At 38.0% G+C, this 26007-nt stretch overlaps 1 protein-coding gene across 1 annotated transcript in view; it reads left to right on the plus strand.

Annotated features, from left to right (window-relative positions):
• The first annotated feature begins 625 nt into the window (after window positions 1–625).
• LOC108710852 (phospholipid-transporting ATPase VB) overlaps window positions 626–26007 on the plus strand; it is a 663706-nt gene continuing 638324 nt past the window's right edge. Inside the window, exons 1-2 of the mRNA XM_018252031.2 lie at window positions 626–1078; window positions 5252–5363. The gene's annotated coding sequence lies outside the window, so the exon portion shown is untranslated. The remainder of the gene's footprint in view (window positions 1079–5251; window positions 5364–26007) is intronic.

Below are 26007 nucleotides of genomic sequence, written 5' to 3' on the forward strand. Positions count from 1 at the left end.
CCCAGTTTCATTTTTAAAGGGGATCTGTTTCTATTTTATTGAAATTGGTGGTGGTGTTAAAAGTCTATATTGCTTGCTGAATTGCTGGGTAACAAATACGCACACGTGCTTGACTATACACAATAGGGTTGCCACTAGTGATGGGCGAATTTGGGGCGTTTCGCTTCGTCTAAAAATTTGCGAATTTTGTGCGAATCCACGAAAAATTTGTGAAACGGCGCCGGCGTCTAGTTCTTTTACGCCAGCGTCCATTTTTTATGGACGTACGTTTTTTTGGACGCTGGCATACGAAAATGTGCGAAAAAAAACGGACGCCAGTGTCCACTTTTTTTGACACTGGCGAATTTTCACTGCGAATTCGCCCCAAATTTGCGCTTTGTGAATAAATTCGGCCATCACTAGTTGCCACCTGTCTGGATTTGACTCAGACAGCCGGGTCAAGGCAATCTGCCTGGTTTTCCAAAAAAAGGAAAACTGGCCAGGATCTCTCCTGATAGACATGGCGATCAGTCAATCTCTGATTGACACTTCATAGCCCCTCCCTTATGAAGTAGCACACCCCGCCCACAATGTCACTGGCCTGCCCCAGTGATGTCATAGCCCTGCCCCATGCCTGGATCGTGAGCTTCACAAACGTGGCAACCCTAACACATACAAACAAATACATTTTTGTATGCAAATTTATCAAAGTACTGTAAATTGCCATCCTTAATTATGTGGTGAGATCAATCCATCTCCTCTGCCTATCTGTATCTGTTAAGCTGGTAACTAATGAAGAGTTTAGGGTTGCCTCCAGTTTTCATCCGGACAGCCCAATTTTTGGAAGGAGCTAATTTCGAAAAAAGTTGACAACCCTAGAAGAGTTTGAAGCAGCATATATTTTTCCCAAGTTTATCTCTTACTACTTGTGTACAGTGCTCCAGAGAGGGTTAATTCCTCTGAGTAACTCACCTGTGGAATAATTATCACATAGGAATCTGCTGGAGAGAGACCAGAGTGAACTAAGAGCTGGAAGAGTTGAAAGCTGTGTGGAAAGAAGGCCCCAGTGGGGAGTGCTACTGGTTTCTGAAAGAAAAAGGTAAAGTGAATTTACAGTTATATCTTGTTTTTACGCATGAATCCCAGTAGGGGACTGGACATAGAAAGTTAAATGGTTAAGTGTGGCAAGGTTTATGGTTTTTTTGTGCACATAATGTTTTTTCACAGAATATGGAAAGCAGCTCCTAACAGAATATGAATACATTATACTGCCTATTAGGAGCTGCATTCAGCACTTGCCTGACTTCTCATATTCTATTTTACTGTTACTCCCTCTCCATTCTCTTTCTATTCCTCCCCTTATTTATTCCTTTCTCCTCCTTTTTTCTGACCCCAGGCTGATGATATGATTGAACTACACCTCTCATAATTGTTTCGTTCATCATCATTCACGTCTTTCAGTTGCAGTGCAGGTATGGGATCCATTATCTGGAAACCCTTTATCCCAGAAAGCTCTATATTTTGGAAAGGCTGTCTCCCATAAGCTCCATTTTATCCAAATAATCCAAATTTTTAAAAATGTTTTGCATTTTTTCTGCAATAATGAAACAGTACCTTGTACTTGATCCCAACTAAGATATAATTAATTCTTATGAGACAAAAAAATGCTGTTGAGTTCATTTAATTTTTACATGATTTTATTGTAGACTTAATAAGCTCCCCATAGACGCAACGATTCTTCTTGCCGAAAGACCGATTTTAGGCAAGTCCGACCGCTCCTTCGAAATTATCGTGCGGTTAGTGGGATTCAAACGATCGTACATCTTACGATTTTTCGGCCGACATCTGTCAGGAAATTGATCGGCCAGGTCAAAAAATCTTTGTCGGTCCCAGTGCAATCTATCTATGTTTGCAGGGCCAAGCAGGCAGCTCCCCTTTGTTTTCCTGGCAAATTGGTCTTTTTAGTTGATGGTCAATTCTTACGATCGTTCCGAGAAAATCGTGGTCTCACGATGAGGATCAGATCTTTTAAAAATCTCAACATCTATGGGCAGCTTTAGGTCTGAACTCCACTGGACGATCCGGTGCGATGCGGCAAGTTGAAGGCCTCAAATATAATGGAAGTGATAGAAAAATCGCAGGTACAAATAACTCACAACATGGCTGTCTAATGAAGACGCAGCATATGGCGTTCACATTCGACAGTGGTGACGGATACATGTAGTTTGTACCTGCGATGTTTCTATCACTTCCATTATATTCAGTACTTCTGACTTGTCGCATCCGTTTACTCTCTGCGTGACGCATCGCATCAGATCATCCAATAGAGTTCAGCCCTTAAGGTATGAAGAGAAAAATTATGTTAAGATCCATTACCTGGAAAACCCCAGGCCCAGAGCATTCTGGATAACAGGTCCCATACCTGTACTTTAACGGGCGCTATAGCCTTATACATTAACTAGTGATGGGTGAATTTGGGGCGTTTCGCCGGAAAATGTGCTAATTTCCCGTGAAATTAGTGAAACTGCGGAAAATTCGTTTTTGACGCCAGCGTCCGTTTTTGATGCCGGCAAATTTTCGCTGGCGTTTTTTTTTTTTTTTTGCCTAGAATTTGCTCATGCCGAATAAATAAATCCATCACTAACATTAACTCCATATATTGCGCCAAATATTGTGCCAGGGTGTTTAGCCTGCCTGTACAAGGGGTATTTCTAAATGTTTTGGGGCTCTCAGTTTAGGCCTGAGCATTGTGTTTACAAAAATAAAGTGATGAGATGAAAAGAATGCATAAAAGAATGCATAAAATAATTAGCAATTTTAGATAAAGGTAATGGATTCGTTATCCAGAAAGCTCTGAATTATGGGAAGGCCATCTCCCATTCAAATTGTGAGTTCATTTGAGTTCATTTGAGGTTTACAAAAGCTCACATAGCTCTAAAATTCAACCGTTGATAAATAACCCCCTAAATAAACCCAATAGGCTGGTTTTGCTTTCAGTAAGGATTAATTATATCTTAGTTTGGATCAAGTACAAGCTACTGTTTTATTATAACAAATCCTTTTTAAGATTTGGATTATTTGGATGAAATGGAGTGTATGGGAGATGGCCTTTCCGTAATTAGGATCTAAAGGGATTCTTGATAATGGATCCTATACCTGTAGTCAGAAATGTAATGCTCATTTCCAGTAGTTGTGTGCGCATGTCATGTTTACTTTATCTTTATCTCTACACACCTTGCATTGGTTTTTTTTTTTTTTTATAAATTTCTAGTTTTCCGCTTTTTTGATACAAGAAAATAAATAATTTCTTTTAAAATGGCTGAACAAAAATCATATTAAAGAGCTAATTTGTAGAGTGTTTAAACTTTTACTGCCCATTTACTGTTAATGAAAAGCCTAATATATGAAATTTATTAAGCAATAAAATTAATGTTTTATTTTATAACTTGTGGGTGATTTGATAACGGTGGCAGAGTTAGTGTCCATACAAAATTCTACTTTACTTACTGATTACGGTAAAACAATAATAGTTGAAATTATTGTGGTGTGGAATCCTTTATTTTAATCTCTCAATAAGGACAATGTAGATAATTCATTGAACACTGACTAAGCTATCTTAGTTGTTAGCAGAAAACATCTATTACATTTGATGGTGTAATCAGAGCAGGCAAAGGAACAGAACTTCAACTGAAATGAGATGAATATAACGATATTTTTTCACTGTGGAAATATTTAGAGTCGCCAACAATATTTTGCATTTAACTTAGCAAGGCATTTAATGAGAGCAATACAGTGCATCATAATATACAGGGTTTGGACATGTTATCTAGATCCACAATGTTTGGCACCTGGAGTTTTCCTGCTAAGGGGTCTTTATGTAATTTGGCTCTCCATAATTATGTTTTTCCACCAATATGGGTTTGTTCAATTACCATCAAGTACAAGATAATACTTTATTATTATTACAGGAAAAAAAGGAAATATGAATTATGTGATTAAAATGGAGTCAATGGGAGATGACCTTTATATAATTCAGATCTGGATAGCGGATACCATACCTGTATTGTCATCTTCATCTACAGAAAAATGCATAACTCCTGAACTATATTTATCTTTTCCTTTCTCTCTTTTAAGGGTTGGGGCAGACGGGAAGATTCGGGGAGATTTAGTCGCCTGGCAACCAATCGCCTATTCTGCATGGGATAATTTCCCCGAACTTTCTTTCCTTCTGCTTGAATGAAGAATCGCCTGCGCTAATGCACCTATGGCACTTTGATTTCCGAAGTCGCCCGAATGTTTCCTCACGAGGAAACTACGGGCGACTTCGGAAATCGAATCAATGGGCTACTTCGGAAATTGAATCAATGCGAGTGCATTAACGCAGGCGATTCTTCATTCATGCAGACGGAAGGCAATTCGGGGAGATTGTCACCACGCAGAAGAGGCGATTAGTCACCAGTCGACTAAATCTGCCCGTCTGCCCCAACCCTAAGAGGTACATGTAAGTAGATAAGCAGTGATTTATTCGGCAGGCATGGATTAACAGGGAATTTCCACGTTTGGCCACCCGCAAATGTTTTTGCGAAGCTGCAGCGAAAATGCGTGCAAAAAAATTGCCACACATCAGGATTATATGGACACCCATTGACTTTAATGCATTTGGACAAAATAGTCGTGCATATAAAAATTGATGCTTGCGTCAAAATTGCCATTGACTTCAATACGTATTGACGTATTGAAGTTAATGGAAATTTTGACACAAGCGTCAATTTTTATATGCACGACTATTTTGTCCAAATGCATTAAAGTCAATGGGTGTCCATATAATTGTTTTTAGAATTTTTTTTACCGTTTCGCAAATTACTGTAGATACGATTTACCAAAGATCCTTAAAATCCTTGATTTGGAGATTTATTAAAGCATATATAATAAATCTGATGAAACTGGATTTGATTCTGATTGAGTCAAAATAAATTGTTCTTAATTAACCTCATTCTGAAAAAAAATCAATTAAATAAAAATAAATAGATAACTAAAGAACTGACATAGCCTTTTCTGCTATTGGACATTTAAGACCACTATTATTTTGGGGTCTAAAATAATTGAAGAATCACACAATGATAACTATCAATCGATCCCGACTTGCCCAGTTCGTTCCGTCTTCCTAAATAGATTGGTTGGGATTCCCAATTCAATTTTTTCTGAAATGCTTCTTGAATTTATGTCACAGCTCTTCATTGGATGATTATATTCTGTTTGTATATTTCTGCAGACAGGATGTCTGATTGAAGTGATCAAACTGAAAGTCTCCTCTGCAACTTGTGGAAGTGTACAGCCCAGAATATGACTTGATTTTAATTTAAGAAGTTCCGTTTTATCTTAAGGTATGTATCCAAGCAATCCTTTGGATGGAATTCACACTTGTTAGCCTTATGAACACAAAGTTACAATGCGACTTTCTTTTGTCCCCAAATCATATATATTTTGTGATTGTAATTTGCAGAATTATGACATAAGTAAGTAATATAGGATTGTATGAGTAAACCGCTATATCTCTCCTGTATATACATAATTTTATATAATTTTGTTGTTGTTTCTAGCTTCTATAATGTTGTGCCTTACCTTAAACCTTAGCTACAAAAACGATGAAATAATTAAATTTGATTTGCTTTCAATTCTGTACTGTAACCTACAGTATAAAAATAGTATTATGACGGGAACATCCCATCAATTTATACCATATTCTAGACATATCAAAAAGATTATACACAGATCTTGAATAAAGATGTTTTATTTAAAATGTGTTCGAAACAAGATGACACCTAGCTCTTTAAAATTTTCTATAAAAATTCTGGTGAAGATAAAAAAAGAAATATTATGAAAGTGAAAACATACTCAGAAAAAATGATAAAAGATCAAAATGAAAATAAACATATTAAAAAAATGGTCAGTTTTTCATAATCTGTTCAAGAAATTAGGTATTTTCTAGGGATGCAATGAATCCAGGATTCAATTCGGGATTCTGCCATGATTTGGCCTTTTCAGCAGGATTCGGCGAATTCTTCTGCCCAGCCGAACCGAATCCGTATACTAATTTGTATATGCAAATTAGGGATGGGTAGGGAAATCACATGACTTTTGTCACAAAACAAGGAAGTAAAAAATGTTTCCCCTTCCCACCCCTAATTGCATATGCAAATTAGGATTCAGATTCAGTTCAGTATTCGGCCAAATGTTTCGGGGTTCGGCCGAATCCAAAATAGTGGATTCGGTGCATCCCTAGTATTTTCATGATGCTGGCAATCATATGCGACATTTGAAAATCGTGCATAGTGTGCAAAGCTCATTACTAAAGGTAATCGTCATAAATAGAATAACGCCAGCCTCCCACATGCATAAAAAGACAGATATCCGGCACTGAAATTGGCCTCTGTTGAAGAATCTGGAGATGTTTTACTGTATATCTAAAGGTTTCTTAGAAATGTATAAACAGATGTCTGTATGAACACATACAGATGGTGCCTTTATTGATATATATGTAACTGAAGCATAAGAGCTTATTCATTTATTTGAATGGGGCTCTAGTGTAAATAACTAACAACATAACTAACAATGCCTTGGGCACAATATGTTACATTTTGCAGTATTGACTTGCCATCTGTATTTAATCTGACTGTAAATTTTGTGTTCTAAGATGTCAAAGAAATACACTGTATTTGAAAACATTTTTAATGTTACTGAGCATATAAAAGAAAAATGCAACATTAAAAAAAAAAAATCAACATTTATTCAAGGTCAAGAAAACACATTTATCTTGTGTTCTGTTTGGGGAAAAAAATGTTGTGTCTCCTTTTAGTTTCTCTTTGTCTCTGAGGGTTTCTAAGAAGGTTTTGTAAAATATATTATCGTTCTAAAGATCATACATCAAAGTGCTGCCTACTTGGGGAGAGCATATTATATTTATATGACACATCAGCAGAGTTGATGCTGGCTTAAAATGGGAGAGTTTTAATCCTGTTAGCGCTGCAGAGGGTAAACTTAAATTACATTATGTTTCTATATCCTGCTGTCAAGCGTATTACAATGACTATAAAAAGAAAAAGTAATTTAAAGACCACATACCAATAATTTAAAATGTTCAGAATCTTAGCTTTTTTTATGATAACAAAAAACTCCTGTAATATGCTCTATTAGGTAGAAGGGGAATTTAAAAGCTGAATTTTAAACGATGTAATCGTTTAAAATTCCATTTCTTCAGTAAAATGCATAATCACAACTTTATTAAGCATGAATAAGTTGAAGCAGAGAGGACTAGACATTCCATAAAATACGGAAAGATAAATATTGGTATTGTTCACTTCTGTGGCATTTTTGTTTTAATGCCATTAATTCATTTTAGGAAGCATTCAATTAGAAACTCCAGGGAAATGTGCAGTGCTGCAGCTAGTAAAGCTGTTTAAGTGGTGAACCAGTTTAGTAAAAGCTGGATTATGGGTCCCAGGAGTGGATGGAAGAGAGCAGGGTGGGCTTCCATCCCTTGTTCCATGTAAGGGTTTTGCAGCTGCCAAGCTAAAGGCAGTTAGAGGTTCTTGACTACAGGTATGTGGTAGTTAAATGGAAATGTGGAGCAACACCTCAGGGCTGCTTCCTTCTAGAGACCTCCTGGAGTGGAGGAGAGTGAGGGGTCATATGTGCTTGTGAGCACCAGGGAACAAGAGTGATTCCCCTGAGCTGGAGAAAGGACCAGGAGACAAGAGTGTCTAAAGTGAACACCAGTGAGGGTGTTAGAATTGGGACTGTTAATATTATGTTGTGACGCATATGTGATTCCCCATGTGAAGCCAGTGGACTGAAGAATTTGTGTTTTGTGCAAATAAAAGCCAGCAAAGCGGCAATTTGAACTCTTTCAGGTGGTTGTTTTCTATTTCTGTGCTGAAATCTGTGCTGGGGCCTTGGGTTTCGCTACCGGAAGCACTATATATATATATATAAATACGTTTTAATGGCATGAAATTATAATGTACAGTTTCCCTGCCCTGGTAAAATGGGTGTCTTTGCTTCATAGTTTATATAAACAAGCTGCTGTTTAGCCCTGGGGACAGAACAGGATACACCATAGATTAAAGAATCCCATTCTATACTACAGAGCTTCTCTGTTTTCTGCTATGTATCATTTGCCTTTTCTCCTTTTTCAGCTTTGGACGGCTGCCCCCATGGCTACACAGCAGCTTGTTTATATAAACTATTGTAGAGTTTCTCAAGCAAATACACCCGTTTTGCCAGGGCAAGGCAAAAGTACATTAAATTGTCATTCAATTAAAACACTTCATTTTTATATGTTACTGTTCCTTTAACATTAAACCTTACCGTGATACTGTTTATATAGTGCAGATAGTCTTAGTATGCTTGGCAGGCTTAATAAAGGCTTATGGAATACCAGCTAGTGGTCCAGATCCCCTCCATTAAAAACCTCAGGGAGTAGATACTAGCCTGAATTCCTTTCCCAAACAGTGGTCTCCTCATTTGAAGGACAGTATTAACTTGAGGCCACATTAATTAGAACAGTAAACATAAGTATGTTAAGGAACTCGCACTAGCCTAAAGGCTAGAGCAATCATAAATCTGCCCCCTGGAGTGTAAGCACCTTTTTCACTGAAGGGGTAGTCCATTTAGGGCAATATTCATACTGGGGCCTTGTCCCACACTCCCCAACAGATATCCACTCTGTTACGCAAGTGGACGTTTAAAAGGAAGAGACCTGACTCACTATATTAAAGCTTAACAGCAAATGGTCATGCTTAGCAAAATTACTATCCCACTCAGGTATCTGCCAGGAACTGGAAAGAGCATGAATAGGGGAAGGACCAAACCATAGGCAATAGTAACTATAATCTAAAAAATGGTGGTTATGTGTTAAAATGGGTGTGCGGTCATGTGGCAAATGGAAATGGGCACAGTCCTAAGCCAAAGTGGACAAACAAATTACAAAATACATGAAACTTGGAGATTCTCTACAAATATTGTAACCATTTGCTCTGTCCTTGTAACCCACAGAATCCACTAAAAAGTTAGCTTTTGCTATTTTAGTGCAGACAACATAATGAATTTATAATATTTTTTGAACTAAAACTCTCTACATACAGTATCTTTGTAAATCTGTTAACAAATACACTAAAAATATATACAGGCATGGGACCTGTTATCCAGAGTGCTCAGGACCCTGGAGTATTTCAATAATTTGGTCTTCATACCTTAAGTCTACTAGAAAATCACGTACACATGAAATAACCACAAAAGGCTAATTTTGCTTCCAATAAGGATTTGTTTGGATCAAGTACATGGTACAGGTATAGGATCCGTTATCCAGAAACCCAATATCCAGAAAGCTCCGAATTACGGAATGGCCTTCTCCCATAGACTCCATTATAATTAAATAATTAACATTTTTAAAATAGATTTCCTTTTTCTCTGTAGTAATGAAACAGTAGCTTGTACTTGATCCCAACTAAGATATAATTAATCCTTATTGGAAGCAAAGCAATCCTATTGGGTTTATTTAATGTTTAAATTATGTTTTAGTAGACTTAAGGTTTGGAGATCCAAAGTACAGAAAGACTCCTTATCCGGAAAACCCCTGGTCCCGAGCATTCTGGATAACAGGTCCTATACATGTACTTTATTATTATTATTATTATTATTATTATTACAGAGAAAAAGGAAAACATTTGAAGGTTTCTGGATAACGGATCCCATACCTGTACCTTACTGCATAGCTTTAATGCTAACTCAGCAATTGATAAAGGAACCCATTAGCGTTTTCTGTGCATTATGAGGGGGGGGGGGACAGGGTCTCTATATATTTATATAAATAAATATATAGAGAATATAAAGAACTATTATACATAATGTATACTAAAAGATACAGTATCTTCTATATGGATGAACTGAAGCCATCAAAAAAAGGATGGGAGGATCCTTGTGCAATGAATTAAACCGATCTTCAGCAACCATAATGCATTATAGCAAGATTATTTCAGGGTTTCAGTACTTCTATATGCTATGCTACAACCAGATGGTCAAGGGTTAGTTGAGAGATTGATGCAGCTGGCTTTTCCTAGCAAAACTTCATTATCATTCAGAAAATGTCCGATTAAACATCAGATTTCCAATAAACATATGTTATACTACAAACATAGCAAGGACAGTCCGACACAATAGCAATTGATGCAACACATTTAAGTTACTGATTTCTAGTCCTACAGCGTTTCCCATATGCTATACTACAGTTGTATGTATGGCCTATGGCCAGCACTGGACATCAAACTAATCAGTGCATGAATGCATCATGATATGTTGACTTGTAATCATGGCATTAAAATAATGTGTAGGAGCTGGCTTTCTCTGACTGTACCAGGAAGGAAAACAAGCATAATATACATGTGTATTTTGATATAGCGGTAAGTCTACCTCATTTATAGAAGACAGTATTACAATGAATGATCAATGCAATATGTGTTTCATGTTTGCATAAGAAGCATTGATATTAAGTTATATTCTTTCTAAAAAGAGCATTTCACAGTTAAGGGAAAAATAGCAAAATTATAGTATAGTGCCAATGTATGTATGTATATTTTTATTTGTAAAGCGCTCCTTGAGGGCAAAGCACTGTACAACAAAACAATAAATTAGTAGTAACAAACAAGGGGTCTTTGGAATAAAAAGTAACAATAAGTGCAGTATTAGAAATACAATTCACATAAATATAAAAAATATAATTACAATACAGATTAAGTGCTCAGTGTCAAGGAAACAAAAGGCTAGAGGACCCTACCCCATAGGGCTTACAGTCTAAATGGGAGGGTACAGACACAATTCAGAGGGGTATTAAGGTGCTGTGGGTTACAGTTTGTTACACTGTTATATAAGTGCCAGTTCAGGTGTTGTTCAGGTGTTATCCATGTGCTCCCAGAGGGAGTCTTTGAGTTTTGTTTTAAAAACACTGAAGGAGGATTCTCTCCTGAGAGATTCAGGAATGGCATTCCAAATATAAGGAGTCGCAAGAGAGAAGGGTTTGGTACAGGAAACAGCAGTAGTAGTGGGGGGGTACAACCAAGCGGTTGCTCTGAGAGGAGCGGAGGTTTTGGGCAGGATCATATAGAGAGACAAGAGATGAGATGTAGTTAGGGGCAGAGGAATGAAGGGCTTTGAAGGTTATGAGGAGGAGTTTATAAGTTATTCTTTGTTTTATAGGAAGCCATGATAAGGACTTCTGCAGCGGAGGGGCCTGTACCATTTTGGATGAGAGGAGGATAATTCTGGCAGCAGTGTTTACTACAGACTGTAGAGGGGAGAGATGGGAGTTAGGGAGGCCAGTTAGTAGAAGGTTACAGTAATCTAGTCTGGATAGGATGAGAGCATGCATGAGCATCTTGGATGTATCTGGTGAAAGGAAGGGACAGATTTTGGCAATATTGCGTAAGAAAAAGTGACAGGTTTTGACAGTGGTGTTAATATGATCAGAGAAGGAGAGAGAGGAGTCAAAGATTACCCCCAGACAGCGTGCTGAGTTGACAGGATTAATGAGCATGCCATCAATAGAGATAGTAAATAGGGGAGTAGGACCAGGCTTAGGTGGAAAGATAAGTTCATTTTTTGTTAGGTTGAGTTTGAGGTGGCGCTGGTTCATCCAATTTGAGATAGCCAGGAGGCAGTTAGAGATCTGAGCCTCTGTTTCAGCTGTTAATGAAGGGGTGGATACATATATTTGGGTATCATCAGCATACAGATGATAATTAAAGCCAAATGAATGGATGAGAGTGTATGATCGGTTAGAAAGGTAAGAAGAGAGCCAAGATGCCAATGATCTCTTTCCAATAAGGGCTGGCACGTGAGGACTAGTGGGCACTGGTGTAACCTGTATATGTAAGATGCGTTGGTTATTACCCTGCTTAAAAGGGTAAATAGCATACATAGAAAGACCAACAATGTATAGTTCTCTCAGACCTGGTCAAGAAAGTACATGTAAAAAGTCATGCAAAGAGTGGAAACTGTAGAATGGGATTCTTCTCACTTGAAAAACCACCTGTACAGAGCCTGGCCATCCACGTCTCCAGAATGGAAGGAAAGAACAGAATGACTGCTATGTTAATAGAACTCTACAAAAAAAAAATAATCTGCATCAAGTTGCTGGTGCATTATATTAAGCTATATAAAATGAATTCTAAGGGGCCTTTTTACTAACATTCAGATTTCCATTTTTTTTCAGGAATTTAAATTTTTCTCTAAAAATGTTTGTCTGTGTGAAAACCATGAAAAACTCTTGATACAACTTCTCCAAGTAAAAGGTTTTTCGATTTTTATTTTCACTAGTAATTATCTGTAAGCCTTTGAAATTTTTAGAGGTTTTAGAGATATTATTATTTTTCTCTGCTCTTTTTTTCCATTTGTAGTTTTTTATGTTCGGATGTTTTAAAAAGTTTCATGGCATTTGTGGTTTTAAAGAAATAGTTTAATTGTGGTTTAAAAAACCTGAAATACCACTAAAATTCAACCTGGACCTCCCAGTGCTTGAGCTATGAATGAGGTTCTATACCAGTTGTCTCCCACCTTACGCTATATATCGATATGGATAATGGTGGGAGAAACTGACCATATTCAGCTTTGCCTTCAAATTACAAGCTGACAGAGCAGACTTTTTTGGTGAATATGATACCCCCAGTGGCATAATTATAGGGGACAGAGACCCCATATTGAGAGAGGGCCTACAGACAGAGGGGGTCCAGTAAGCATTATTCTAGAATGCCATGATCCCTATTCATGGTGGTACCCTCAATAATGGGTAGGGTGGGGTCTCTGGCTTCCAAGTTCTAAATTTTTCAGGGAAATCATCATGAACCAAAAATAACGTATTTCTATATTTTATTTAGGACTTTGGTTAAGAACATTTTCTTGGTCAGATGATTTAGATCAGTTGCCTACAGAATATGTGAGATTTACAGTATGTTCATTTGAAATATTGATGACCGCACTGATTTAGTATTTATAGTATGCATTTACATGACCTCCAGTTATCCAACCAAGTACGAATATATTTTTCTTACACCATGCTGTTCTTTGCAGGCTTAGGGTACTGAGAGAAGAAATCTGTAATCACAGTCGAAATGAACCACCAATCAATGTGGACTACTGATAGATCAATTTAGATTAATGTCTTACTTGAATGAGCAAGTTTGCAAAAATGTATGATGGAAGAATAATGAGGTTTCTTGTAACTTACACTTGCCACAGTATATAGCAAGGCAAAAAAAGCTCAGAGAAATACTACAGCTTTCCATTTTGAGAGTATTAAGGTATGTGCTTCATGTCCTATTCCATAACAATTACATTGAATACTTAACAGTAATCTTATGTTAACATTTTCTCTTTTATTATAAATTATAATTATTTTCCCCAACATTCTGCATTATGTTGAACTTATGATACATATCATTATAATACAGACATTACACAAAATACTTAGGGGTTCTGCTAAAACAGGCTTTACAGTCTTAAGTGTTAAGACCTAATGCAAGTAGTACACTGATCTCTTATTGTGGCACTTCTCTGAAGCCCTGTTGACTTGCTTGATTTATCTTCAGAGTTTCTCTCTCTTGTGCCTAAATTTGATTTGGAATCATCTTGGCTCTGACTCCTCTCTGAAAGTTTCATAGAACTGTTTTCCTTCCTACTCCATTTGCTGGGTTCTGCCTGCTGTTTTATCCTTCCTGCTATCTTTAAATGATTGTCTTCCATATATCGCAACCCATTTTACTCCACCACTACTATTAACTCTCCCGTATCCACTCATTCAGACTCCATTTTGCCATCTTGCTCAATGACAAGCTTAGCCTTTTCCTTTATTGCATCAGACTCTCTTCTACTAAGAGTATAAACTCTCTGCCACTTTTCATAGCTACCTACCTGCTTTTTAAGATCTTAGCTTACTGACCTGCTACTATTATGTCGAACTCTACACCTTACTTACTGACCTGAATTGCTTTAATGTTCTTTGCTACCTGTATGAGCTACTATAGGATAGAGCAATTATAACTGAACAGTTATTACTGGACTATAAGCTATAGACTCTAACATATTCTTCAACCATCCCTTAATGAGAAGAAGCATAGTATTACCCAGTAAACTTGGAAAAACCTTAACAAGGAAACCTTAGACATTTATATTGACAAGAATGTCTTAAGGAATCTTCCTGAAAAATATTTTTTCCTGTTACAGCCTGGCCCTCCATTCCATGTTAAATGTTAATCTAAAGCTCAGTTTGCCAGTGCAAGGGTGAAGTTAGAGTTCACCACAGTTCTCCAGAGTGGCACTTATGGTTTCTATAACTACAGGAGTATGGTTGGGCAATATGGCCTTTCAGGATTATTGCTTATACATTGCTCTGTGCAAGGACCACTTAATAGATCAATGTGTCCAGACAAAGAATATAGTCTGTTGATGCATATCATCTTCAATGCATGGGCATTGTCATATCTAGAAATAACAGGGGAGTTATTTGGCAAATCAGCTTGGTCTTTTTAGTGTCTCACAGTTTTCTTATTCAGTGTTCTGCTGTTCACAATTTTTAGATTATTTGGTTATGAAATTTGATTGCTACTTATTCTGTGATTGACCCCTGGCTCTGCCTGAATACCTACTCAACTATGCCATCTTCTGGCTTGATTGACTCAGCTGATGTCTCTTTTTTATTTTTTTCTCTGGTCTGTAAAAGTTTATTCTGTAGTTTCAGGACACAAAATGTAACAATGAGTGACTCTTTTCAGCCCCAATAGTAATGCTGCAAGAGGTGAGGTTGTCGAGCCATATGTTACATTTGATATACATATGATATGTAGAATTGCTTTGTAGACACATACACTAAATTCAATATCATCTTCAGGACCTCACAACCTGATTTATAGGAGAGGACACCTTGCTTGTTTCTTAACTATTTAATTTAAAATGTGAAATGTTGTTCTAACCTTCCAGACCTGACTTGTTTAGACACTTAGTTTGCTGCACACTCCTATAGGAAATACAGGATGAACCTTGTATCAGGAAAACAAGTGTAATCCTTAGGAAACTGGGAACTTTAATGATATAAGCACCTTTTCAAACAAAGTATTAGTATCCCTTTAAATAGCAAAGTATTACCGTTTTCTTTAATGGCCTGGGGAAGCTGAGTTTTCATATTAATGGTCCTTTTGTGGTCCTATCCAACATCAGGTTGTATTTTTATGTTGTATTATATATACAGACATTCAGATTTTACAGAATAGCTTGTAGCATGTACAGAACAAAAACTATCTGTACTAATATATATAGTGGGAGTTGCCACATTTGTATTCAAATTTCAATAGCTCTTCGGCTTCTTTTATCTCTGCAAAATGCCTTTAAGGAAGAAAGTCATATGACAGCTTGGGTTCATTTACAAATGCAAATATATCATCATTTCCATGTTTGCATCATATGCAGGATCCTCATGGAAGATAAACCCTACTTTAAAAGAGCATGATCTTATGTTACATATCATCATTGTGATAAATCTAGGCCACCTATTTTATATGCTGTAAAGTCAGCATAAATTTTAGCAGACTTAGAAATCATTTTACAGCTTACAAATCCCGCAGTTTTCACTCACCCCAGATACAGAGTTATCTTTAGATCTTTTAAAAGCTGATTATTTTTCTTTGCAGGCATGTGTTTGCTTCTGCAGTGCTTTATACTTTCCCCCTGGTGACCATGGTAACAGAAACATTTTATTCTTTTCACATATTTGAGATACAAATGAACTTGTATATGGAAAAAAAAAGTTTGTTTGCCGCTTTGTTCTTTATGTGCTGGAAATAGTGTGATGTAACAAAACTTGAGAGGGGCCATGCTTTTATCCAGGAGGAACTTTAGGTTCAGAAAGTCTTGGACCCTCATTTGCAATAAGTCAGACCCCCATCTGCAGTGTTTTTCTATGTTTTCGCATATCATTCATTTGTAAATGCAACAACACTTTTTCTGGACCATCCTCTCATCTGGGAGAAGGCCATTGGTATTTGTTCCCAAAATTTAAGTTTCCCCAGCCAACCAATCTCTCTGACAAATCAGGAATTTTATATGGTGCTGTATGACCAAACATTTTAGGTATCCTCCTCTTATCCAGAGGGCAATTTCTGTCTCTAATATACCTATCTTTCTGACCAATAATATTTCCCATTCTACAGTATCTTAGAATTATTTAGGGATTATTTAGGACAATGTATATGGATATGTAAAGCCTACATTTTCTTACCATGTATATAAGTTGGGTATATCTTCCCCACCCAAGCCACATCATTTGTACTCTATATACCCCCTCTAATTGCAAGCACCATCACATTTTCCTAAAACAAATAGCAGCTTTCACCCGGAGTCCATTTTCCCTCTGACACATCATCAGTAATATTGACATGTGCAAACAGGACATGTATGCTGTAAAGTTCATGCAATTCAGAATACATGTTTACACAGGCACAACACACTTCGATAAAAAGTTCTGCTGGGGTTGAGCAGTGCTGAGCTCAGGAGAGGTGGTTAGGAGAAAAAAATAGGATCAGACAGCTAGAGCAAAGTTTATATGGGAACCAATAATGCAATCTCTTCATTGGCTGTTAGACTGGAGGGTGTGTTAAGTAGTCTGAACTGAGTAACTGAGCATGCTCATGAGCCAACAGTCAAAGTAAATTCCTGAGGGAGGGGGCAGAGTGGGTTAGAGAAGTAGAAGTATTTCTAAGTGATTAAGGGGGTGCTGCAGCCTTACTGTAACCTTACTGTAACCTTTTAACAACCAAAGTGACCGTTATCTAAAGATTTCAAAAAGGCAGTTCACTGATTAAATTTTTGTGGGGAGGGTTTATATGTCCTTTAAGTAGTATTATGCCATGTACAACAAATATGCAGAAAAGTTTCTCTGAAAATGACATATGCCCTTGTATAAATGTCTACTATAATATACAGGTTTTAGGCAGTGAGCTTTTTTTAATTCAATTGTGCAAAAAAAAATAAAAGAGTAATCAAAAAAAATGACCATCTTGAAAGTTCCCACATATTCACCTACTCAAGACTTTTCTTTTCTATTATTATTATTATATGACTAAATGTTCTGGTAAAAATAGTCTCTCTACTCTGATATACAACATTTTGGAAGCAATTGTAAAAAACAAAAGCCCCCAATTTGGGTAGTCAGTTCAGTAACTACTTTGTGTGTTGGAGAAGGCAAAATTTATATGTGACAATACATAGACACATCTGATTCCTACCCGTTCGTTTTTGGAAAAGGCTTTACATGATGGTTATATCAATTCAAGTGGGGTAGAGAGTTCATAAATATATAATACAGTCAGCCTGGACTTGGAAAGCTTCCATGTCCTATAGAGTTGGAGATACCTTTTTAACTTAATATTTCTTATTTCAAAATTGTGACAGTTTTGTCTTTGGATGCAGATTAGTAATTTGTGTGAAATGCAAAATTATAGGTCGAAGTACTTTACTGAACATTACTAGCATACTTAATAAATATCAGTTTGAGATAAGGACTGCTTTCTTAGTGAATTGAAGAAGTGTTCTCTGTACACATCATTAAGAAATAAATTTTTTTTAGAAACTTCTGTAGTTTCTTCTATTGCTATACCCAATTTTCATTTGTAAATGTTGTGCGGGCCTCTTTGAAATCAGATATATTAAAGTCCATTTTGCATACAAGGAATATAAATACAATTTTTTTAGATGGCGCTACAGCTGTGCATCCATAATGGGATGCAGAAACTTTAAGATGCTTCACAGAAGTTGATGTAAAATCTAAAACCCCATATGGTGAACTATTCACTGCATGCGATACCCTCAAGTAAGCCCTATGGTGATAATGCTTATTCATTCCACTTGGCTAGGCTTAATGCCGGTGCGTCTATCCAACACCTGCTGTAATGTCTTTTAGTAGTGAATCCTGTGAAAAAGAACAAATAAAGCTGACAGATTACAGAACTCCTGTTAGTAATAATGTTTCCTACAAGTACATTTTCCAAATACACACATACTGTAAGAATAAAATAAAAAGGGTATTCCAAGCAAAAGTGTGCTTCTAGTGTCCCCAAATGAGTAAAGCAAAAAGTATAGGGAGATATTACGGTAGCCCCAGTAGGTACGTAGTCGGTGCAATAGGCAGGACTTTATTCCCACTACTGCATAAGTGTGTTTTGTATGGGATGTGTGTGTAAAGCAGTAATACTCAACCAGTGGCTCGCAAATAACATGTTGCTCACTAAGTAGTCTGATGATGCTCCAAATTGTCTCAAAGGAGGTGCTCATGTTTGGATTTTTGACTTAAAGTCCCTGTGTACTGCCAAGTAGACCCACCTGTAGTCTGCCAGTCCACATAGAGTCTACATAGAGACAAATAACTAATTACAGCCATCATTGGGTAGTTCAGCACTCTTGATATCCACTAAGGATGATAAGTCTCAAGTGCTACACTTAAGGGTAGCAGGTATTCTCCTTAAATTTATTTAGACATGGTTATACGTTTGCAGTTGCCTGCTCATTAAATATGTGTTTAGTCAACAAAGCAAAATAAATACAATGCAGGACTGTAAGCAAAATGAAATTTTTCCGCTTTTAAGCTCAAAACATTATCTTGACAACTAATACTGTTCTAAGATAAACCAAAAAGCAATCATAAACACATTTTAACATTTTACATCTCACACAGTGTCTGTTTAACCAGATATTGCTGGCATATGTACACATTACACAATAGCATGACAATGCAGTTTTAATATATATTTAAATTGCGAGTTGTTCTTACAGGCCACACAGAGCTCTACATTTCAAAGAGAGATCCATGCATATGTGATACATACTGTAAGTCTTCTGCAAGGAATGATTTTACAAATACATTTGAAGATATCTTGGATTTTCAGTGGATGATATTTTCAAAAGGGGCTCAGTGGGCCCCATCGCCCACTCTGCAGCACGCGCATATAAGTGTGTGTACGTGAGCAAATAAGTGAACTAGCCGGACTGAGGACTGGACTGGGGTAGGCAGCATTCAAAGGTATGTGCCTGGCGCCCTAGGCGTGTGCCTGCTCTGCCTACCCCTAGCTCCGGCCCTGGACCAGGGAGTTCCTATCCTGACCTGGGATTAAGTGAACCGCTATATTCTGTTAGTACAACACTTGATTTTTGTTGGATCCTAACCATTTCTGTAGAAAGAAACCCAAAAGCACATCATTGTATTGCTCAGTGCTAGGAATTGTCCCAAAAACTCAGTTTTAGAGGTTTATGAAGGTATTTGTATATTTTAGTGCATTATTTTCTGTTGTACTTTTTTTTTTTTTTATAAATAAACAATTAAAAAACGTACTTTAGATATGGGCATAGAACTCGATATGGACAGATAAAGAATGAATTGAGTGAGCACTGGTACATTCTTGATAATATACATACCCTTAAGGGCAGAGAGACACAGTCAGATTCAGAGAGATTAGTTGCCTGGCGTCAAATCTCCTCTTCTTCGGGGGAATTTATCTCCCCAAACTGCCTTCCCGCCAGCTACAATGTAAAATGCCAGCAGGATGGCGTCACCTGCGATTTACATTCTAGCCAGCGGGAAGGTTACTAGGGGTAGGCAGAGTAGGCGGACGCCTAGGGCACAATCATGATGGGGGGCGCACTTTTAGGGGGATTTTGTTTTCTTTTTTTTTAAACCCTGGTTTGATTGGCCTTTAATAGTTTTTAATTTTATAAACTGCCTATTCCAACCCCCTCTTGCCCGTGATTTGTACTGTGGACACTCCCCACCTCCCTCTTGGCTGCTGCTGGCACAGCTACATATTTGTGGGCAATATGGTGGATTTTTGGCTCCTGCTGGCACAGGTACAGATTGGGGGCAATATGAGGGATTGCTGATGGCACAGGTACAAATGGGGGTAATATGATAGCTGCTGGCACAGGTACAAAGATGTTTGGGGCATTATGATGGATTTTTGGCTTCTGCTGGCACAGGTACAAATTAGGGGCAATATGATGGATTTTTTTGCTTGCTGCTGGCATAATTACAGACTGGGGGTAACACTATGATGGATGTTTTGTCTTATGCTGGCACAGGTACAGATTGGGGGCTTGGGGATAATCTGAGTGATTGACTGCCGTTGGCACAGGTACAAATAGTGGTAATATGATAGGCCCTGGCACAGGTACATGGGGCAACATAATGGCTGCTGGCACAGGTACAGTGGGCAGTATGAATGGTAAGGTGGAAAATGATAATGAAAGGCCGGGTGGGGGGGCACTGATTGAAGCCCTTGCCTAGGGTGCCAAAATACCTTGGCCCGGCCCTGCCTGAAGAAGATGAGATTTGTCACTGGGCGACTAATCTCAGTGAATCTGACCGTGTGTCTCTGTCATTAGGAGTGGATTAAGCATTTTAAAACACATATTTTTAAGAACTTTTCCTCCACCTCGATTAGCAATCCTTCACAAATAAACTACATGCTACTACAGCTTCTAAATGTAATGCTTAATGTCTATCTCTCATTTTGTTGACTCCTTATCTTGCATATCTCCACAGCTTGTGTCTTATACTCCTTTCTTATTTTAGTCCATAAGCTCTTTGAGCAGGTTCCGCTTCCTCTTGTATTTTTTAGTGGTTGTAATCTGTATGTTCATGTTCATCCATCTATTGTACAGCGATGCAGAATATGTTAGTGCTTGATAAATATATGTTGTTGTTAATAATAATATTAATTAAAGAGAGGGTAAATGATCGGGACATGAAAAAGGTAAAACCTTGTCTAAAAATTGGGGAAAAGATAATTCTCTTCTGTTAGGTGATTAATAGGGTGTCCTATAAAAAAGGCAACAACTTGGCAGTTTAACCCTCATAATGCTAGCTGTGACAAAACCTTACATAAACATATAGTAAAATGGAATCAGATGCTAATGAGTATAGGACTGGTCAGACCAGGGATGACTGTGATGTGGTTGGCAGCGCAAATATATTGCAAAATATGGACAAACAATCCCTGTTTTGTCTAATAAAACTTTTTTTAGTAGTTTATCTAATTTGTTAATGTTCTTTAAGATAGTGATATTGATGAGCGCAAAATATCTATTTTCCTGTCTATATAAATACACAAACCTTTTTTTTTTAATTTTCCACTGTACATTTTTCTTGTGCCGAACCCTAGATTTGCTTATTTGCCGTGTGGTACAAAGTTAAATACTTGCGTGATGACAATTACATTTTGTAACCAAGGGAGTAAGTTTCCCTAACAACAGCATTCGCATTAAAGCTTAAAAAACTTCTCAAAGTATGAGACAACTGGAGGCTGGATAATCATGATTGTTATTCAAGAAGATACAAATTAGCATACGTATGAAATAAAGCTGATACAAATACAGAAAATAGCAAGGATTTCTTTCTTCACAGTTTTCTACTTGCATGAATACCATTCTGCGATGAAGCCTTAATTATATGTGAGGAATTAATCTAGTCAAATTGTTGTTTTACTGTGGTTTTCTATAGGTCTTTGCAAAGGAAACTATTTATGTTGCCCCCTTAATCAAACTTTCCCTCCCAGAGAAAAGTGAGAAAACACTATACTAACAGCAAATGCTTTTTTTGGGGTGGGACACATTTTAACAGTCCTTCCTGACCCATAAACCATAACATGCTATGTTTATCAGGCAAGACAACTCAGAAGTCAAGATGTGTATTTCTAGGGTGATTTAAAATTCCATTTATGTGGTTCAAAAGCGATTGCCCCAGCTGTTTCTCAGCCCTCTCTAACAACCCCCTTTTCAGAACATACTGTCTAACTCATGTATTGTCTTTTCAAACATCTCCCTCAGAAATCGAATACTGTTTCATCTTTTTGTGCTAATCCCCATTCTGGGATCTACGGGTCAAGCAATAGACAAAGCATGGGTCAAAAATACTCACAGCGGGGGATGCAGCTCCTAGATTGAAAGGTGTTATTTTCAGTGGACAGAATGTCACCAGTTTTGAAAACGGTGCTACTGGAAAGCTCAGAAAAGAGACATATGGGGGAAAAAAATAAAAATACAGTATATAGTTTAGTGTTTTAATTGAAGAATGATGTGAAGATCTTAAAGATCTCTTCATTGTTTGGTGGAGACTTGAAGATCTGAATTGTTTGGTGGAGAGTCCTTGGGCAGTGTAATTTGGCACTCCAGTGCTGTGATACTTGTAGCGTTGTACTGGTTATGCCTTTGTGTTTAACTGTTTTGTTTTGTACTAAAACAAACAATATGCTTGATGACTTACTTCCCTTTTTTTACCATACCCTTGATTAAATGAGATCTGGACATTTCTAAATTCATAATCATATTCTGTTGATTCACCTCCCATTACAAATTAGGGATGCACCGAATCCACTATTTTGGATTCGGCCGAACCCCCGAATCCTTTGTGAAAGATTCGGCCGAATACCGAACCGAATCCTAACCCTAATTTGCATATGCAAATTAGGGGTGGGAAAGGGAAAACATTTTTACTTCATTGTTTTGTGATGAAGAGTCATGCGATTTCCCTCCCCACCCCTAATTTGCATATGCAAATTAGGATTCGGATTCCGTTTGGCCGGGCAGAAGGATTCGGCCGAATCCGAATCCTGCTGAAAAAGGCCGAATCCTGGCCGAATCCCGAACCAAATCCTGGATTCGGTGCATCCCTATTACAAATGGTAGAGCTCATTCATAAATGCAATGTGCAATTTCAGATTGATAAAGCTCTAAAAATTAAGACAGTCAAAGAAAAAAAGTAGTTGTAGGCTTTAAACTCCTATACTTCCTATTCTCTCAGTTAATAGACCGAAGCATATGCATCTAGTTTTACTGTATTTTCATATCTATCATATTGGCCCATAGGTTGATGACCACTTCCTGTCACACTTTTTAATATAGTGTTTGGAAAGGGGTGATTTTCCCTTTTTGGCTTTCCTCTTTAATCTGGGTGGATGTCCAGGGAACCTGGCATCAACAAGACTTAGTAAAGCTGTTTTGCCCTAGGACAACCTTTCTAGAGAATGTCAGGAAACAGGGACCCTGTGCAAGAAATTTAGTCAGTACAGGATTTAGTTACTGTTATAGCAAGTTCTAGGAACATGAGACAGACAGAACTAGATTGTGCTCCAACCTTGAGACATAGGCGTAGCTCTCCCCTAGGCTCTGCTGAAGGGTGAAGGTTATGGTTCTCATCCCTGGTCCATTTCTAATGTAAGGTATAAGGACCATATTTCCTAGAAACCCTAAAAGAGAAATATTAAATCCCCAAAGATGTCTCCACAGTGGTGTCACAGAATCTGCCTCTACTTTGATTGCACTAATATCTTACAATACTACCTTATGTTACCCTGTGGCTCTTTTACATGTTTTGCAAGAATCTTCCAGCATCCTATATCTTACTAACATATATTTTCTTTGAAGCACCAACATATTGTGCAGCGCTGATTTACACTACAACACTGTTAGGGCTTACCCTGGTGGTCTAGTGGGCCGGCGATCCTGGCCCCTCCACCGCCTGAGGCAGTTTGCAGTTGCTGCTGCCCCCCCCTCCCCAGTGTGCTCACCTTTTTGTGCTGGAGGGGGTCCACGAGGGCGGCAGAGAGGGCCAGGACGCTAGTGCAGAGAGCATAATTGTGCTCTCTGAGTTAGAAGAGGCGAATTTCCAGTTTGAAAACCAGAAATTTGGCTCTTAAAGTACCAGGAGCGGCATTTTGCCGCCCCTGGTACCTAGTGTGGCGCGGTCGTCTGAGGCGAGATTCTCAGGTCGCCTCATTGGCGAAGCGCCCCTGGCTGCTCCTCTTCCATTGAAGTGCCAGTTCCTTAGGGCATGCGTGGCACGCTTTTCCTTTTCTTATGTGCATTGACGCTGGCGTGATGACCTCAGCACGCAATGTCCAGAAATTCAAATACTATTTAAAGGAAATTCCCTGTACTGCCCTTTTCCTGTTATAGGTTCATCTTTGTGAGTTCCTGGTGCTTTTCCTGTGTTTTCCTGACATCTGATTCCTGTTTTGACCCTTGCCTGATTGACTATTCTGACTTCTGTGATCTTGACCCCTACCTGGTAAACCGACTATTCTACACTCTGTAAACTGACCTGTGCCTGTTTGGACAACTCTTGATTGATCTCTCGGTTTTGACCCTTGCCTGTCTGACTCCGCTTGAATTCTGCCCGCACCGACCCGGCCTGTTTGACTGCGTTTTCGTCTAAAACCTTGTACTGTGACCTTCTGCCCAAAGACTTTACTTAACCATCGTGCCACTCTGCTCATCCAGAACCCTTGCTTAAGACCTGGTGGCATCCAATTAGCCGAGGGCTCCTTCCAAGGTGAAAGGTGGCTGTTAAAGGCGGAAGCAAGAGCCGAGACCAGGGAGCTTAGCATTGGTTCTGGATTAATAAGACCTGGCGGCTTCCAATTAGCCGAGGGCTCCTTCCGAGGTGAAAGTCGGCAGTTAAAGGCGGAAGCAAGAGCCAAGACCAGGGAGCTTAGCATTGATTCTTGGTGCTGATTCGTGACAAACACAAGCCAGGTATAGTTAAACAACATTTTCACCTTTCCACTTAGCAAATGTCCACCATGAGAGAGTCCAGTGTAACTGGTTACTAGATGTACAAAGCCTGTGTTAGCCAAGATAGGGTTACACTATTGGAAATGAGATACAGCAGTAGAACCGCCACTTGCTATAGGCAAATATAAATCATGGATTAAATAAAAAATAAGAAGCTCTGCAAAACCCTTTTGTTTTTACCACCAGTAGATTAATTACGCGGATATTTTTATTTCATTATTTACAGTATATCATTTACTCTTATCTTTTTTGGATCTGTGCATAGCATGAAGGGCATAATGTACTATGCTGTGTTCCTTGATAAGGAGGCTTAAAAGCATAACATTAAATTTAGTTTATCAGATTAAAAGTTTTTTGACTGAATTCAGTCTATTTCAAAGTTTTCCTCCTATAACTGGGATAATGACTGGTAGCAGGGTTAATGATCTGAATAAGTGCACAGTTTTCCATATGTTTTCATATTTGGAACAGGATTCCCAGGGTGCTTACCTCTGTGGGGTATGTGAACAAATTGCCAGCCTCAAAACTTGTATTTGAGATTTAGAGCAGCACATTTTAACAATGAGAAAGAACATGAATCTTGAGATGAGCTGGGTAAAAAGGAAAAGTGATGCAGATTGTACTAAAATATCAGAATTTAATAATCTGCCCTTATATTACAGACTAACCTCATTTTCTGCTTGATAATTTGTGACGACCCCTAAGCTTAGTTTCTCAACAGCTGCTCAGAGTCCACTGAGCATGCGAGTGTCACAGACACTTTCCAAGATGGTGACCCCTTGTGACAAGTTTGAAGTCATAGAACATAGTTGCTATTGTGAAGCTGAAAATTTAGGCTGGTGCAATAAGTGGAGAATATAAAGTATGACATTTTTAGCCATATTCATTTTTTAGGGGTTACTTCTCCATTAATGAATTAGGAAAAATGCAGAGACATGCAACGTAAAGGGGTTTTTTTTACCTTCAAATTAATTTTTGATATGTTCTAGTGTCCTACCTTGTAAAAAAACTCTTTTCCACTATGCTACAGCTGTTCTTTATAAAAAAAAAAAATGACCCCTATGTTGCCAATTTGTTTCAAACATGGCGCCCTAACAACTCCTTAAATAGATGGGGGCTGGGAAAGGCCATCCCATTGGTAATATTGTTGAAGTCAAGGGACAGATTATAATAGCATCTGCATTTTTTTCCATCACAGCAGACTCAGAATACATGTCAAAATTCTAGCATGGATATGCAAAATTTTGTACCTGTACCAGGTGAAAAATTAGGCTCATCCCTTGTTACTTTCATAAAGAACTTAAATCAAACAGTCCAACAGAATGTTATCTTTCTAGTATGCAAACTTGATAATACATTTTGAGCCAAACA

The sequence above is a fragment of the Xenopus laevis genome, chromosome 3L (assembly GCF_017654675.1).
Source record: "Xenopus laevis strain J_2021 chromosome 3L, Xenopus_laevis_v10.1, whole genome shotgun sequence".
NCBI classification, from domain to species: Eukaryota; Metazoa; Chordata; class Amphibia; order Anura; family Pipidae; genus Xenopus; species Xenopus laevis.